Source organism: Bombus flavifrons, chromosome 16, assembly GCF_040668555.2.
Source record: "Bombus flavifrons isolate JBK064 chromosome 16, iyBomFlav1_principal, whole genome shotgun sequence".
Classification (NCBI taxonomy): Eukaryota; Metazoa; Arthropoda; class Insecta; order Hymenoptera; family Apidae; genus Bombus; species Bombus flavifrons.
Window position 1 is genome coordinate 9,717,953 of NC_138457.1, and position 17,349 is coordinate 9,735,301.

Below are 17,349 nucleotides of genomic sequence, written 5' to 3' on the forward strand. Positions count from 1 at the left end.
CAAAAATTCGAGATCTCGGAACGAAACGAAGGAAAAGATTCTTGAAAAATCAATTACCACTTAGAATTATTAATTCCCTTCGACGAAAGTCATATCTCTGAGATAATTAATGCTGGCACGATTACACGACTACGACGAGGCGACGTTTCCCGGAATAAATCGCGATTGCGAACTGGTTCGTGACGCGACTCAATGAACAGCAATGATACAAAAATTAAAACGGAATTAACGCGATACCGGCGTAATTTAATAGCAGAGAACCGGCACGCTTAATCCGTTATCGGTGTTATTCGGTAGGGAAAGAGGGAATTATACGGAAGAATTCCAGTTGCGAGCGCGTACATCCACTCGCACGCTAATTTACAGGCGACTGGCATTCGCGTGCATGATTACGCTTTATCAGAACTGCCAGTGATGTACAAGTTACTCGTGTTTCTGTCGGTTAAAACATGTTCGACAACGATAACTCTCCAGGGAATAAACATCGTGCTTCGTAGAGTTATGAAATCTCGAGGACAAGGTTACAAGATACGCGAGAAAATTGGTTGAGATTATACAGCAGGTTTTTAGAGAAATATTTACGATTCGCTATGACAAGTGTTAATGGCTATAGATCGGAGGGGAATTTGAAAGAATTTGTTGGAATACAACGATATCAATCGCATGCAGATAAGGTGGTTGATCGTATGGATTCTTCCCTTCATTGTCCAACGCTATCCCCACTAGTGCACGTTCGTGAGATGTACCATGGCGGCTAGCACGTGCATGCTCTTTCGAGAATTTGGCGGAAGAAGCTTAAGGATATGGATGGAACATTCTCGATGGGCACGTCGAGAAGCTACTAGAAGGTTCTGTAGCACATGTGACGCCACACAGACACCCACACAGGTCACACTCATTACTGCATACAGAGTGGGGTTCTAAACCTTTTTAAGGGCCATGGGTCACTAAGCAAGCCAGTCTGAGAACAACTAGCCAACTGTCAACATTCATAACGCTTACTTGTATTTTACTTGTAACTTTGTTTAATAAAAATCATATAGTATTGTTTCAATACACACATTGTGTCTTCCACAGTTTATTAATCTTAATTTCAAGATTAAATTCTAACAGAATTTAATCAACATTTTGATAAAGGGCTAATATTTATATTAACGACGTTATAATTTATCGTTAACGATGTTCTATAACTCTCCAGAGATAGAAATTGAGAGAAAAATTGGTGAATTCTTATCGTACGAATCGTTTGTCCCTCGACGAACTTAGATAAATGAAAAGTTCTACTGGATCAATCTCCGATTTATAAAGCTATGGAATTGCGATGAATTTATTTTTAAAATTTACTCGAGTGGCGTGAGAAAATTTATTATACAGCTGTATCCAGTTGGTACACGAGGCATATCTAATTACGACGTCGACGATCTAATTATGTAACGCGATAACTAATCAACGTGTGTTCGAATAATGGAACGTTAATTAAGGAGGTGATCAATGGTGTTGAAAAGCATTAAGTTACCTTACGGATCGATATTCCTGATACGAATATCTGGAACAGATTCTAGAAACTAATTCCAGTCAATTTTACGAACGATTAAGAATTCCATATTTACATATTAAGAATAAAATACAAGTTTGAAAATGAAAACCTGAACGCTTCTATAAATATAACTTCCTGTAAAAGGACCATAACCCCGACAGAAAAAAAGACTTTCGGTCTTGAAACTCGGGCAGCCATCAAAGTTGGCTCTGACAAATAGATTAATCGAACGCGGTCCAGCAGGCCCGAAAAGAAAGAAAACAATGAACTCGGACATAACCAACCGCGTGCTCGATTTAACGAGCGCCTGTGTTTATCTTGGAAAGACGATTTCTCATCGAACGTTCCAACTTCGCTCCTAAAACTACAATTTTTGTCGGAACTTTGGCTTTCCTCTCGATGAACTCCGGATAGCAACAGAATGTTCGTCCAAGTAACTCGATAGCTGTCCTGACATGAACTCTATGAGAATAACAAATTTTTCATCGACTATTTGACTTTTGCCCAATGGAAAAATGGTACGCGAATACTATCTTGGAAGAATAAAAATAAAGTAAGCGCAACTTTCTCGAATCAATAGTTTCCGGAACTGCTATATTGTAAACTGCGTTCTAGACTCGTCTATCCAACACCAAAATTTTGTTGCTCGTAGCACTTTCCTTGCGACCCCATTTTATCTACATCGCCAGGTATTACCTTCCACAGAGCCAGCAACACACAGTCAGACCAACTGGTCAATCATTCCTCAGCCATAACACTTTGTCCTCGTCTCCAACTCTCACGCTTCCTACGACCCACTCCTACTTCAAAGCGAGGAATCGAAGCAGCTCAAAGAAAATCTCGCTCAGCGTATCCCCAACGGAGAACAAGCCAGCCATAATGGATTCACCCCTCGACAAAGGTGGCAAACACGCGTAGAGTGAAATAAGACACAGAAGAAGGAAGGAGACCGAAGAAAAAAACGTGAGGAGATTCGATTTTGGTGGATTCCTTTATTTGCTCCGCTTAAAAGGCACGTTTTGCCTCTCTAAGTCGTCGAATACCTCGCATTTGTTTGCGCTAACAAGAGGAACAGCCTTATCCAATTTTTAGACCGCGGACGATAGTCAGCAGACAGCGCTGGCATCGGCTATCTGATTAATTGCTATTAATCTACGTAACCTCGAACTTGCGTTATTATTTTCTTATCGTAGTATTCGTTGGTTCTCCATTTCATCGCAGAAGCCAAAGATTAACATCGCCCTGAAAAGACAATAGTATCCTCCAACCTCTTTCCCCGGAAGTCGTCTCTAGCCGAATCAATCAGGCTGTTCACCGCTGAATACTGACCTAACCTCGGTTCATCAAAAACCAGCAAGAACCCCGTATCTCGTTCTGAGTGCAGCGACTGGAAAACGAGTCGTCCGGCTCGTTCCAGAGTCAGGTCTCCGAAATTAGCCTGACAGAAGCTCGAGGAAGGGTGAAATTCAAAAAGCAGCCGGCAATTCCAGCTACTGCTGCTGCTGCTGCACGTACACGACGAGGACGACGCGGAGACGACTGCAGCTCGCATTACCTAGCCCCTTTCTCCGACCATTACCGGGGACATTAACGCTGCCGGCGGTTGTAGCAGCCTGGAAAAAACAATAGGTATTCCCAGGACACTTGTCCGCCGCTGTCATACCTGTCCATTGTTCGCCAGCGCCGTCTCGCGACGCTACTGCCGCGCACGGCCTAAGAATTCGACTAGGAGGCTCTTCCTCTTATTAGTTGGAACAATGGGGTATTCGACGACCCACGTGTCACTTCCAGTTATTTCACAGATACTTCGAAAGGAATATAGTAATTGAAAACCACGGATAAAGAATTCGATAAGTTACATCTTATAGAAATGTAACTTTTGTAGAAATGCACTTTTAAAATTGAATATGTTGCGAATTAATTCTACTAGTTTTATTCGTCTTGCCATTTGATTTTCAGATTAAACATGACTTTCGTCGTTCTTTTCAACACTCACAGATATCAAGAACATCAGTTACGTAGTAGCATAATATTCCATTCATTGAAAGATTAACTTTCGAATTATTTCATCAATTGGTTACAATCAGTTTTCGTCGTTTTCATCGTTTCTCAAACGTTTCCCTCTGAGAGTAATACTTAAGACACCTTTAGAAATTTTCTAAAGATGGCGAAACAATTGCGCGATAGAATTAAGCCGCTGATAAGGTGTACAGGAAGTTGAGCGAAACTGCAGGGGAAAAGAATTCCGTGCGGAAGTATCGGGCTTTTGAAATTCGTCAGGATATTGAATAAGTGGAATCTGTTTGGGGAGGTTAATTTTGATGATGTCCGAAGTTTTTATTGGAAAAGTTGGCAGCACGGGAATTTTGTTACGAACTAATATCTGAGGTATTCGTGTAAGCTCCCGTCGGAATGAACCGCGGGATAACTTTGTTTCTGAAATGATTTAGCCTTCGGTTGCCTTTCGCCGCTCTACATTCGCTGTAATTTTACGAAAACGCATCGGCACGATCATTTTTCTTTCCTTTCGGTTATCTGTCTGCACAATTCTTCGAACTGTTCCTTTATAAACTTTATGTTATACATTTTATTTTCATTCTATTCCACGTTTGTACGTTGTTATTCTATATTTTGTTTTTTAAACAAAAAGAAATTGGCTTCTCGGCACTTACAACTCAAACAATTGGATTTTCTATGCTACCTAATTTTATCAACAGATCCATAACAAATCCCTTCAATTTTGCACTGGAACAGCCAAAACAATTAAAAATTCCATCTACTTTCTACCTCTTTTTTTTACAGCCTCAAAACTTCGAACCAAATATCAGATTTCCAATCCGAAAGACACGAAACTACCAACTAGTTTCTCAGAAACCTGTTGCAGACACGACGACAGAATATCAGACTCTAAATAACGGCCTGCCCAAAAGAATGTACCAAAGGAACGTGTTAATTACTGTTGAAGACGTCTCGAAACCATCAAGCAGAGGATGCTCGAGATGCTTTTTAAAAAAAGATAGAGGGGAAAGCCGTCTTAACTACTGACGATGACAGTCTGAAGATTGGTCGGTGGGCAGGAGAAAAAATTCAGAGAGCCTGAAGAAATCCTCGTCAGGAACCCGATTCTATTTGAGGATGTACGCGTCGTTAGCCTGCGGTTCTTTAAAATGTGACGACAATCTGCTCGGCTCTTTAAAATGCAAACCGTGCGACATAACTATCTACTTGTGGCAGTCAGACACGGAGAAAAACGGCCAGTCACAGAGAAGAAAAAATAAAAAGCGCGACTGCGTTTCAGCGGATCACCGTCGAATACTCGCGCGTGTATTTTTATTCCAACTGGGTGAACGCACTTTCTGGCAGCCTGTCAGTCTTGGCTTTTTCATTATTCCTTCGACACCAGGTTGATCGAAATTAGTTAAAATTCAATTATCACCTGAATTGGTCCTTTCGGTTTCAATATCTTTACAATGGCTGATCTATAGATTATACGTATCTTTAATTATCTTATTTTATTTCTAGATTCCTAATAAGTCGGCATATATTTTTTTAATATATTCGTATTAATATTTTTACTTAGATATTTTTTATTAGATTTACGTGCATCCTAGAACACGTGACTAAATTTGTCGCTGTGTTTATCAGTGTAACAATTACGCTACTCGTGCCTCGATAACAATAGGGCAAAATCTATGGAATTGGATAATCTGCACGATTACTCCTGGAATCCCTAACTCAATATCCGCCATTTAATCCAGCTAAATTGAACTTTAAACTGGAAAAATCAACCTTCACAATTTAAAAACAAATTGACGCTATTAACGATGAAAATTTACTCGGTGTTTTCCAATTTCCACGGCAATTTCTAAAAATAAAAACCCTACCATCGATTCACAATTCCAATTAAACGAATCCTGCGCGCCGACCAGCTGAAAATATCCCGGTTTAACGTCTCTTTAGCCGCTATTTCTCCGGAAACGTTAAGCAGAAACCGTAAAAAACGCGACTGAATTTATTTTCCACGGACATTGTTCGAAACCGCTAACTCGCCACGCCTTTGAACTGCGTCGTGTTGCTACGATTTTTCATCTAGAGACCTCGCCTCGTTTTATCGAGTATAAATTAAGTACTCATAACGGCGGCACGCTATACAATTCGGCCGATAAAACGTTTCGAAACTTCGAGCGAAACGAACTTCGCTGTTTTACGGTTACTCCAAAGCCTTCAGATATGTCGACAACAGGTGACGATGGTCAGCCTGGTCTTGTTGTTGAACTTAATTGCGTTACGGTGAGACGACCATTTTAATTGTTTTCTCATTTTTCTTTAAAATTAGTTCGGTAATGAAACTTTAACGCTTGATGAATTTTCATATCTCTATGGAGATATCTGTATCTTAGATTCAATAAATGTGATATTGAATCTTCAAATATCCCATAGATGATACAACCTTGCACGAACCTAAGATTCTGACAGAGATTAATCGTTTCCTTGATACTTTAAATTAATTATCACGTTCCATACGAAACCAGCAGCTGTTCTAATATTTATGACTAGGATTGTGCATACTACAATACAGCTTCAGCTCCCTTTTCCCGGATCCTTGCCAACGGCAGAAACGCTCTTCCATTAGAAATTCGAGCGAATCGAAACTCTTCCATACGATTTCGATTACCCTCCATTCAGGAACTAGGATCGTTAGTGGAAGATCAACGACTAGAACACACGGTGAATCATGTTCCATTCGCGAACTGGGTCGACGATTATCCTGTTACACGTAACCGGTGGTAAAGCAGGTGGCTGCATTACCACGCTCAGGAGATTCCATGGAATCGCGGCCAAATCGAGTAGAATACTTTCAATCGGTTACCCTAGTCTATTCCCCGGAGCGATTTCTACGAGGCTTCCGCATTGTTGACCTAAATCCTGGTGTATATGTGCAACGAGAACCAGCCAGTAGTTTCCCTTCTACCCAATTTCTTCGTTTCCGGTTAGTCTGCACCAGCCATCGGATGGAAACGCGACTGTTATCAGGAATTTACAAGGATTACCTTCTGTGTACGCAGCTTCTCCTCTATCGACATTCTCTTTGCTCCGATCGAAGAAAATAAAATGTTACGGAAAATTTTGCTGCGTGTTGAACTCACGTTAGTCCAGTTTGGCAGTTAGTTCTGGCTACTGTGTAACGCTCCCGTTGTTAATGGGGTCCAAAGCGATTCGACCAATGAGTACTTTAGTATTCAGGATTAAAAGTGTTTTCGAGTTGGGCGACTTGAAAAAAGACTTTGGTACATTCTCTTGTCCGAACTTTGGATTTTTCAGTTCCCTAACTTTTGCATCGAAGCTTCGATTAATTGTGTTTTCAATCATTGAAGGAAGAACGAAGTTTTAGTAATTTGAAGAACGAGCGGGAGACATCCGCGTTATGCTAAATGTTTTGCGAATCGACGACGAAGAAAATTAATCTTGGCGAACGTTTGAAGCGCTCCGAAATTAATGAGAATCGGAAAATTGAATTTGAAATACAACACCAGCGAGGGTAAGGTTTCGTCGGGTACTTGAATTGTCCGTTAATAAGGGTACACCGTAATTTTCCTTCTGATTAAAATGTCCTTTTTCTCCAGGATTTTTAAAAGTATCTATTATCCATGAAAATAACGACAAATGATCGCCGTACATTTAAATATAAAACCAATAAAGAACAATTATTTCAAAATGAACTCAGAAAAATTCTTAATAAAATTAAGACAAGGATAAAAATTAGTGGATAAATAAGGACAAACCAATCTGTAACATCGTCTAATAAATTCTATATTGATTACTACTATTCTCTTTACCAATATCTTACCGCTGCAACGATCGTGTTCAGCTTGCCCAATAACGCGACACTAGCGCCATGTGGACGTTAACTAGTGTCGTATAGTTACCATTGCTAAGTTTACATTCAGCAGAGTATTTGCAACTCGCTATATTTCAAAAATTAATTATATTTTTGTATAAGCATAAGCTAAACAGAACTCTGAGTAGTCACAGTGTGGACGAAAATCAATAACAGTCTTCATTTAACTCCTTAATCCCTATTCTCACATGAGACCTCTAACTCCTCTCGACAGAAACCCAATTCCCCCTCGATAAATCCTAAGACTCTTTATTCCCATCCATTCCAGGCTGAAAATCCGGCGTGAGTAAATGATAAAACGATAGCTGCTGGTAGAAAGAAATACGATGCTCCAGGCAACATCCAAAATTCAGCTCCTGACCGTCAGCCAGGAAACACGGAGACGAACAATGGGTTAGGATGAGACGTTGGATAGGATAGAAAAACATCACGCGGCTCATTGCCGGGAGATTTGGCGGAAAGCGGGCTGAGATTGCCGGGAAATCCTCGGGAACATTACCGAATCGGTACGCGTGGTCGCGTGCGAGTTACACGGCCGCACGGAGGAAAACAAAGAAGAAAGGGATCCTATGAATTCGTGAGTGACTTCGGATATCACGTTCCCCGGCGTCTGCCAGACATTTCCTTCGGGCTTCCTGTGTGCATACGCGCGCGGGCGCGCTTACATCCCTTATGCGTTATACAGGGTGTCTCTCTACGAAGCACGTTTTCTTCGTCTCGAATGCTGGATAAAGTTTTTCGAAAAATTCTTGGCGCCAAATTTCGAAGCTGTTTAAACACCCCGTAATTGTCATCGAACTGAATAGAATACGTCACTGACGTTGCTGAATATTTATACGAACGAAGAAGAAGTATAATTATACGATAAAATAAGCCATAGTAGGAAGCTCGTTTAACTATTCCTTAGTAAAACATTGAAATGTTTGTTGCAAAAAAAGCGAGATGGGAATATAAAAATTGGAGTAATGTTAATATTTCCTGATCATTTTGAACGTTTGATCCACCAAAATTTGATCGTGGATAATAATTAATTAAATTGCTTCACGTGTATTCAATACAAATGACCCATCTAAAATGTCATTGCAGAATCGGATATAGAAAGTATGCGCTGTGTTGGTTCAGATTATGGATTACCCGTGGTAATCAATGGTACTGTAATTAGTAAATAATTAACTTAATAGGGAACCTAATCTGGTCTACAATTTAGCACCAACTGGTTCGTTTAATAATTGGTTAACCTAATTTTATCGTTATTTACCCTCTTCTATGCACGATAACAAAACCTATTAAATAATGACAGACAAAGTGTATTCACAAAGAACTATCGATATCATAAGCACGATATAAAATATTTAAATGAAGTTCTCGTTCTAAAATGCTCACCGCTTTCACGATAATTTATCAATTAGTGAATTTAAAAGGTACCGATCCTGCTTTGGAATATTTTCATTTATCGAAACGAAAGCAAAATTGAAATATTAAAATTCGGAAGAAGATTTTTTTAAACCTTCTCGATATAACGATATCAGGTTAGAATAATAAGTATAAGACTGTTTTTAACGACAGAAAAGAAAAGACAATTGGATGAAAAGTGAACCGAATAACAGCAATGGAATTGAAACGCAAGACGAGAACAAAGAATCATAGGGCAATAAGGTTTGAAGGCAGCAACCAGGATGCAGAATTCACCAAAGACGAGAAGGAGGCCTGGGTTCCTTGGTTGAAAGGGCCAGGAAAATTTCAACGGTGGGAAAGATATGAATTTTCATCGGGAAGTCGGACGATAAATTTCCCGTACTCTCGCGACGCTTGCCCATTATGTAGATAATCGCGCGACAGAATTTACGTTCCGTGATGCCGCGACTTTGTAGACACGGCCAACGAAAACGAAATCGCGGCGTGGAATACATTTGCGGCGACCTCGCGTTTCTATAAACTCGCCTTATCCATACATATAGGGTAGCCTAAAAATACCCAACGTTTCATTCAATTTACAAATAGAAAAGAAAGGAACAGGAACTAAATTAAGAAAAAATGTATAAACTGCGTAAAGTATACATATATCACCGTTTAATTTCGTCCTCCCAAAATTTTTCCTACCTTAACTATCTTCAAAGAAATTGCAGCCGTCCATTTGCATGTACACCCTGTAGTCATCCTTAATATAAAACGCATTCCTAATTTGTCCGACTCTAGTCGTCTTTAATAATGAAAGAGTTAATGACATCTAAACAGACGCACACCTAGAGACTTGTTTAAATTTAATACAAACAAGTGCCAGGAAAATTTATTTGCAAAACAGGTATGCTCTTTTGCCTGGTCTAACCTAGTTTCATGTCGTTCAAGAAGTCGCACCGCCCCATTGTGCCACTGAAAACGCCCATGAACATTCCCTTTCTCCTCGGTTCTTTGTTTGTCGTAATACCTGACTCGTGAGCAGCAAAAAAAAAAAAAAAAAAAAGGGGGAGAAAGAACGAGACCGAACAATTATAGCTTCGGCATTTCGCGGCTGGCGAACGATAGAGTAAGCAATTACACGACGCATTTTTTCCTATTTTTCTCCTCTACTTTTTGAAATTTCGCGGCACGCTGAAAATAGGATGATCCACGTGACACGGTAAAAAGGAGCGTTCGTTTCGCAACGTTTCGAAAACATTAGTTGCGTTTTCGAAACAATGAGCAATGTTTCATGAGAAATTAAACTGTGTGATTCGTCGAATTTCAAAGAAATTCTGAGAGTCCCTTTGGCTTTGAATTACTATTGGAAAATATACTCTGGTACTTACGTTCCACAGGATGGTTAGTCGCTCGTCCAGGCGAACATGTTTGAGGTTAGGATCGCGTTACGAACAGATCAACGTTCATTGGTTTCTTCTGAAATTGGAAGAAAAGAGCTGGATTAATTAAATACGTTTTATACTTTAGAAATCAATAAATACGTTGTTGTAAATTATGTGCTGGAAAAAGAAAATGAACCTTTTAAGATTAAGTTTAGCGATAAATTAAACTCAAATGCATCTTCCCGCAATGTATTTACCAAAGTAATTCTCATTTGGAATACACTTAAAAGTGAGGCGCACTAAAGACGAGAATGAGGCTGAGGAACTGGTAGAAACGACAATTGGTAATTTAATTATATAGATGGCCGGGAAATAAAAATTCTCACCAGAGAAGCAAAACTCCAGCGTTTCTAATTCAGGGAATACCCTGCGGTGGAGTCAGTGTTTCAGTTTCTTACGCGAGTAATTTTCATAAAAACACTAATTCCGATGGAAACCTTGAGATTTTATGAAAGTCCAGCTTTGGCCAATTCCGGGCCATAGTTGATTTTATTCTTTTCTCTTAGCGGCAGCCCAATATCCGTCGAAAGTTTCTCAAAGAGCAATCCACCCCCGCGAGGCGGTACTTAAGGGAAAAAAAATTCCTTTTTCGCACTGATAAAAAGAAAACTCGTTGATAAGCAGCGACTCGCCTAGTTTCACGTGTACACAGACCTTCTACTTCGTATTTATTCTAGTTTACCATCTTTGCAGGGCAACAAAAAATTAATTCCCTACAGTGGGCTATTTATGATTTGAGATGAATAGGATCTTAAACTAAATGCAGGATTTTCCTATTTAAAATTATTGATTTTTTCTAATTAATTTCGAGTAATTAACCCGGATATTTTTATCACACATTCACAAGAATAACACAAAATTAATAATATTTAATAATTAATATTTAATATTTAATAAATTAATAATATTTTATTTCGTTACAGTAAAATTTTTGTATAAAATTTATATAGTATATATTCTCTAACTGTCGTAATAAATTTCGTACGAATTACACAAAAAAAAATGTTTTTATCTCTGCATATATTCACCAATGCTTTTGTTTGCTTGTTTTATATAAATGAAAACGACCCTTTTAAAAGTTGCACGAAAAGTTTTGTGGCTGACTGTATACGTACTACAACTACTATTTATATGCATCTTTCATTCTCGTTGTTTCAGCCAGCACGCGTTATTTTAAGGAGGCTACGTACACGTACACACACACTAGAGAACGCGAAACAAAAATCACTAGACGTTGCGGATGCATAGAGGCAGGCGCGAGACATACGACGCCCATGAAACTTCGATGACGACTGAGTTCGCTCACGATTTCAAGGGTGTGTAGACTCATAATTTATAGCTCTGTAGTGGGAATACCGCGAAATCATTCAACGAACAAATGCGCCTTTGTCGAGTAGGCTGGAATGCAGAACGTTTAGATAAAAGTAATTAAAATGCAAGGCTAATAGAAGATAACGAATGATATTGTTTCTGCCTATTAGTGATTTTAAAAATCGCTCGATCATTGTTTGGTAACCTTAATTCGTGTCTGGCCCGGCGTTACTGTAACAAGGCTATTTATTGGATAGCTTATCATTTTGGATGACGAATTCAATTTCTGTGCAATTATTTATTAATACGTTAATATTGTATACTTATTATTACATGAAATATATTTGCGTACCTCATTAGCAGTTTTAATTTTTATTTAATAATAAATATATAAATATGATAAATATACGTAAGAGAAAAATTGATGTTTCAAAAATCTGTCAGCTTCGATCAATTCGTCAATACAAATATTTGATTAAAAATGCATGTATAAAATCCTGTAAAAATAAGTTTTTCTAAGAAATATTAACAATTCCTAATAGTATTATTATAGGAGAAGACTTGATATTTTTTAAATAAATATTTTTCTACACCGATATTTGATTTAAGAAGGAAAGTGTACAATGTAATTCAACAAAGTTTCAAGTACTTAAAAGATCGATACTAGCTGCGATCAATCTTCCACGCGTTACTAATCAGCAAATCTACGATTTATTGCATTAGGAGTTGTTGCGATGAAATTGCCCTTCTTTCCAACTCATCCCTCGGAAAATCGCCCTGAACAAGTTCAGTAGTTGCCGGGCAAGCATGCAGAGTGCGAGAAACGAGCGGAAATCAGCGCAGCCAAGACCAGTTACAAGCGTTATTCCTTAATTGCACCGTTGAATGCAAGAAGGGCCCCAGTGTCGGATGTTAGTTTCCATAAAAGTGTCCGTGAGCGAAGTTAAATGTTCTTCTAACATCGTTTAATGTATTTAAAAATCCAATATTTCCTCTTTATAGCTTCTAACGAATTGATTACAATAGTACTTCAATCTCTCCGATCCATTTTCGTACAAATTAAACATAACCTATAATCTAACGATACTGGTTCATATTTAGAACTACGATTGTAAATCATTCATTTGTTTATTCAGTTACCACAACGTGGTAAAGAATATTAGAAATTTCACTATATTAAAAGATCTTGGAAAATCATATTTTATCTGAAAATAACAATTCCAATTGAAAGTACTTTGTCGAAGCTTAAACACCGTTCTTTTTATTCTCTGATGACAAAGTCAAAGTTATCGGTAGGCCAAAGCTTTTGGTTCGCGCTAAATCTCGAACTTCGTGAGCGATTGTCCCTTCTGGGCGTTATTTTCTAACGCCGCTTTGAGAGATTTCTCGCGAGGAAGAAACAATTTTCCACGAACAAAGGGCGCGTCGAAGGTCTCGCAGACGCCATTACAGTGCGTCGATGCGTGCCACCCGCCATTTTGTTCATCGGGAATTCATGAAAGCTTGCGTGTCGCGTTCAGACTACACTCAGAATGCACATTGTTCCCACGAACACGGGATGGAATTTCGTTACAACTTTCGTTGAGCACGTTCCAGGCGATTTTATTAGTTGGAATTAAAATGGCTGACGCTAGCCACGCGCGCGGAAGCGAGTTTTGATGAGCGGATCGATTGATGAGCCCCGGCTCTGATGTTTGGACGTGCCGTTTGCCAAATTGTGTGCACGTTTTTGAAATTAGGCGAGTTTGTTTGCGCCGCCGAATAGACGATCGAAGCACAGATACGCGGAAACCAACGTGAACGTTCCAATGTAAGAAGGATATGATATTTCTGCTCGACGCTTTCGACATTCCAAATATCCTTCTTCATTTTCCGGACATCGCTTAAAATTACGAAATATTCAAAGCTTAGTTTCTTCTGTATGTTATTCAAAAAGTTTCACTTGTTTGATCATTTTCTAAGTTAATGATTTGATTGCGATATGTATGCAATTTTTTCTTATACCTTAATTGTTACTTTAATCTGAGAATATGGAATGAAAAAATGTACACAAAACATTCGTTTTTCATTGCTAAACTTTCATCTAGAGAAGACGCCTGCAGAAATCGACTAAAAAAAGTTACAGGACCTACTTTAAACCCGTATCTCGATATTTGGGTCAGAACAGCGCAAACAGCGGCCATGTCGGATCCAGGTGGCGCTAGTTTGATATCTTCGAACTCGAATCTTTCTAAGATTGTTTGATGATAAATTAAAGATAGTGTGTTAACGTGTTTCTCGCTGGAAATTCGGATTTTCGGTCCTTTCTGAACTCTCGTTAGGCTGGTTTAGTTAGTCTCTTTGTGGATCATTGAAGTTCAGCAATGGGTCGAGAGACTCGACTAATTTTCAACTGCGAGACGTTGCCCCCGGCGTTCAATTAACGAGCCTTTCTTCGATACAAGCAACTCGTGATCAGAGAATCGACGTGAATCCTCCCCTCGTGAGGTGTACACGCGTTCTAATTATTACCCTCGTTGATACGCCGATGTACTGTTTTGTTCAGGTTGTTTGGTAAATCGCAGCTCAACCTGGATAGTTAAGAAAATTGATACTTGCGTGTCTTTGTCCTTCGCTGCTTGCGTCTGTCGATTATTTGCGAACAAATTCCCTGTCATTTGTTCTATTTTCTTAATCGGAATATGAAAATTCGTTGAAAGAACTAAGTTATTACGAGAGATTGTTATTAAAACACTGATAAGCCGAACATTTCTGGCAACCGCAGTGCCTCTCAACTTAAAAAAAGCTGCGAAACGTTGAAAATTTTGGTGGCCCCAGTTCGATGACCAGACCCCGGACCAGTTCTAACGGTCCTAACATGGAAAAGCGACACAACGCGTCTTATCCAATCCAACACGAAGATTCGTGGCATTTTACTAAGTATCTGTAGATGACAGCGATTGCACGCGAAATAACAATGCACGCGGACAGATATAGCATCGTTTCGACGTAACGTAATCAGGAAAACACACCTGGGGAACAGAAGGGGCTTTTATTCGATATAATACGATCGATCGACATAATTGGGATGGGGGAGTCAGTCTGCCGTAAATCCAGCGGGCGGATTAGCGAGCGTGGCGTTACGACATATGTACGCGTGCAATATTTAAGCCTCGTTAAACGCATAATTTCAAATCGGCCGTGGGCTTCGCGTCATATGTTATTGATAACCGGGGCCGCGAACGCGCGGCTCTCTGTTGAATAATGCGCGGATTACGCGGTCTAAACTAAAGCAAACGTCGAATAATTAACAAGACACCCTGGCTCGCTTTGAAAGGCCGACACGAGAGCTCCTGGCGGACCCGCGAGCGTTACGCTTCGGCCTCATTAACTATACAACTCCCAGTCTCTTTGACGCGGCGCGAAGAGATTGATGAGCTCGGGCTCCGACCGATTAGAGGCAGTGATTAAGAAACCTGGCCTCTTCGGTTTGTGTTTGCGCGTGCGTGTGAGCTGCTGCTTTCCTGCATTTAAGTTTTTTGTTGCTATAATGCTTCAGCCAGGTTCGAGCTGATCTCGGTTCGAGAATTAATAAAGGATAGATTTATAGGTTGACTAACTTTGATTATAATGGCTCTTAGAAAGCGGGTCTTTCAATTGTTCGTCATTTTGGCATTCGAGTATCGTCAGAAATCTGCGTTCTACTATTTTATAAAGGCACATTAGGACCAGTGTCGACCAATTACGATTCGATGAAACAACGATAAAGGAAAAAAACGATCAACTGATTAAATTTCTATATTTTTACCTGAAAGAGCTTCCAACAGATTACCAACCTAACAGGAGCCTGACTAACTTGCAAGTTCATTTACGAGACACTCTTAATGGAGGAAATTTTAAAGGAACAGAAATACCCGAAACGACTTGGTTTTCCCTTTATTATATTTATTCGTACATTTCCACGTCGAGTAAAAGAGCTGGAGAGTAATAAAGACACTCGGTAATGAAGAGCAAAGATGAAAGGGGAAAAGAATTTTTCCCAGAGTCGTTCTCAGCTCCCTTTTACTTTCATTTTCGCGGCGACTGTAATTTGCCCCTTTCAGAGCCGAACCTCGATGGCTTTTACGACGCTCGATATGACCGGTTTTACGATTCTGCGTCGGGCGATGAGCAAGCGAGGGCGGCAGGGGTACAGGAATCGGTATTGTGAGCCGTTAAACTGCGAACGAGCCGAACGTAGGTGTCTTAAAGGGAAATCAGATAATTGAATAACGGTCAGATACAAAATTTCTACACCGGAGCTTTTACGAGCCCAATTTATGTGTCCTAGGGAATTTCACGCCCATACGTTGCTGGTATGTTCCCGCCGCTTAGCTCTTATCGAATAATCTCAAAGATTCATAAAAGTCTGACAGCACAAAGAAACTTTAAGTTACGGTATATAGCTACCGTATTGTAGTTTTAATCTTGTAATTAAAAATTAACTGATAGATTTAACGTGCGAACTTTGGGGAATGTTCTGATTCTTGTTTATTTCAGAGCTCGAAGCTTTCGGAATATAGAAAGAAGCGTGGAGAATGGTTTCAATTTCCAGAAGCTCGATATTTCTTGCTGTAGAATCCCGACCACATAGAAAAAAATCACTAGTAGATTACAGTTTCAATTTGTCGATTCGATATTCACCTCAAACTGTCAATATAACCTAACTACTAAATCTGAACCTTTAAATGCTGCCAAATACACCGAGAAAAATAACTAGACTACACCTTTAGTACCGAAACTCGCTTCGAAACAAATTTGGAAACTACCAAGCCCCTAATCAAAGACGCAGCATCCTGTATCGCTTCTCTCGTTCCAAAAAAAAGAAGAAAGAGAGAAGAAAAAAGTAAAAAAGAGAAGTATATCGACAATTTCAATTTCCAGACTCGCGATCAAAGAAACATTCGTCGACGAGGTCGCGGGGCTTTGATGTCGTCCACGTGCAGCGCGACAATTTCGCAGTTAGCCCGCGAGCCCCGTCGATCGCGACGATGACAAGAGTTATTTTCTGTCTGACAGGTGTCGGTGGAGCGTCGATCGGTTTTTAAAGCTCGCTACACGAGAGAAGGGCCAATTGAACAGACGCTGCGTGTAACGCGCCCCAGGACAAATATACCGGACGTTATTTTGCATATAGAAAAATATACGCACGCGTACACAGTAACACGCACGCATACACAGTAATACACACGCCGAGATGTGTGCAACAACAACAAAAAATCTGTGATCCAATACTGAGGACGATCAAACCGATGGACTGGCAAATATTTTTCGCGGACGTCGGTTTTATCTCGGCCACCCAGCGATTTTTATTGAGACGATATTTCATTCGTCAAGTGTGTATTCTATACGAAGGATAATTTGTACAGTTTAATAATCCATCTATAATTTTTTCCCCAGCTGTTTGCCTCGTTAGAACATTTTCTCCTTGCAGCGAGGAGATTAGGAAAATTACCATATTTATGCTTAGGTTGTTACATACTCCTCTATTACTCCTAACCTCAAAAACTCAACCCGCACATATCTGGCCCTCGAAAGTCGTACAACTCGCAACAAATAAACCTGGAAACTAGCTCTCGTACCTGCATTATCCTCTCCTCAAAGTCTATCAAGATTCCCGAGCCGTGTCGTAACAACGCTCGTTGCCCTCTCATCTCTCGTACACCGGATCGATTATATCGCGGCGGTTCCATCGCTCGCAGTACGTACTAGGAACGCGTGTACGTATACGTAAAACCGCAAGG

General features: G+C 39.8%; 1 protein-coding gene across 8 annotated transcripts in view; it reads right to left on the reverse strand.

The window, feature by feature from the left end:
* The window catches only part of LOC138188465 (uncharacterized), a 377,221-nt gene that overhangs the window by 217,938 nt on the left and 141,934 nt on the right, over positions 1-17,349 (reverse strand). For 6 of the 8 annotated variants that reach the window (XM_069130262.1, XM_069130259.1, XM_069130256.1 and 3 more), the window contains one exon: positions 10,223-10,310. The exons of 1 other annotated variant lie outside the window; for it this stretch is intronic. The gene's annotated coding sequence lies outside the window, so the exon portion shown is untranslated. Of the gene's footprint in view, positions 1-10,222; positions 10,311-10,602; positions 11,039-17,349 lie in introns of those variants that run through there. One more of the 8 variants, XM_069130258.1, reaches the window with a different exon arrangement.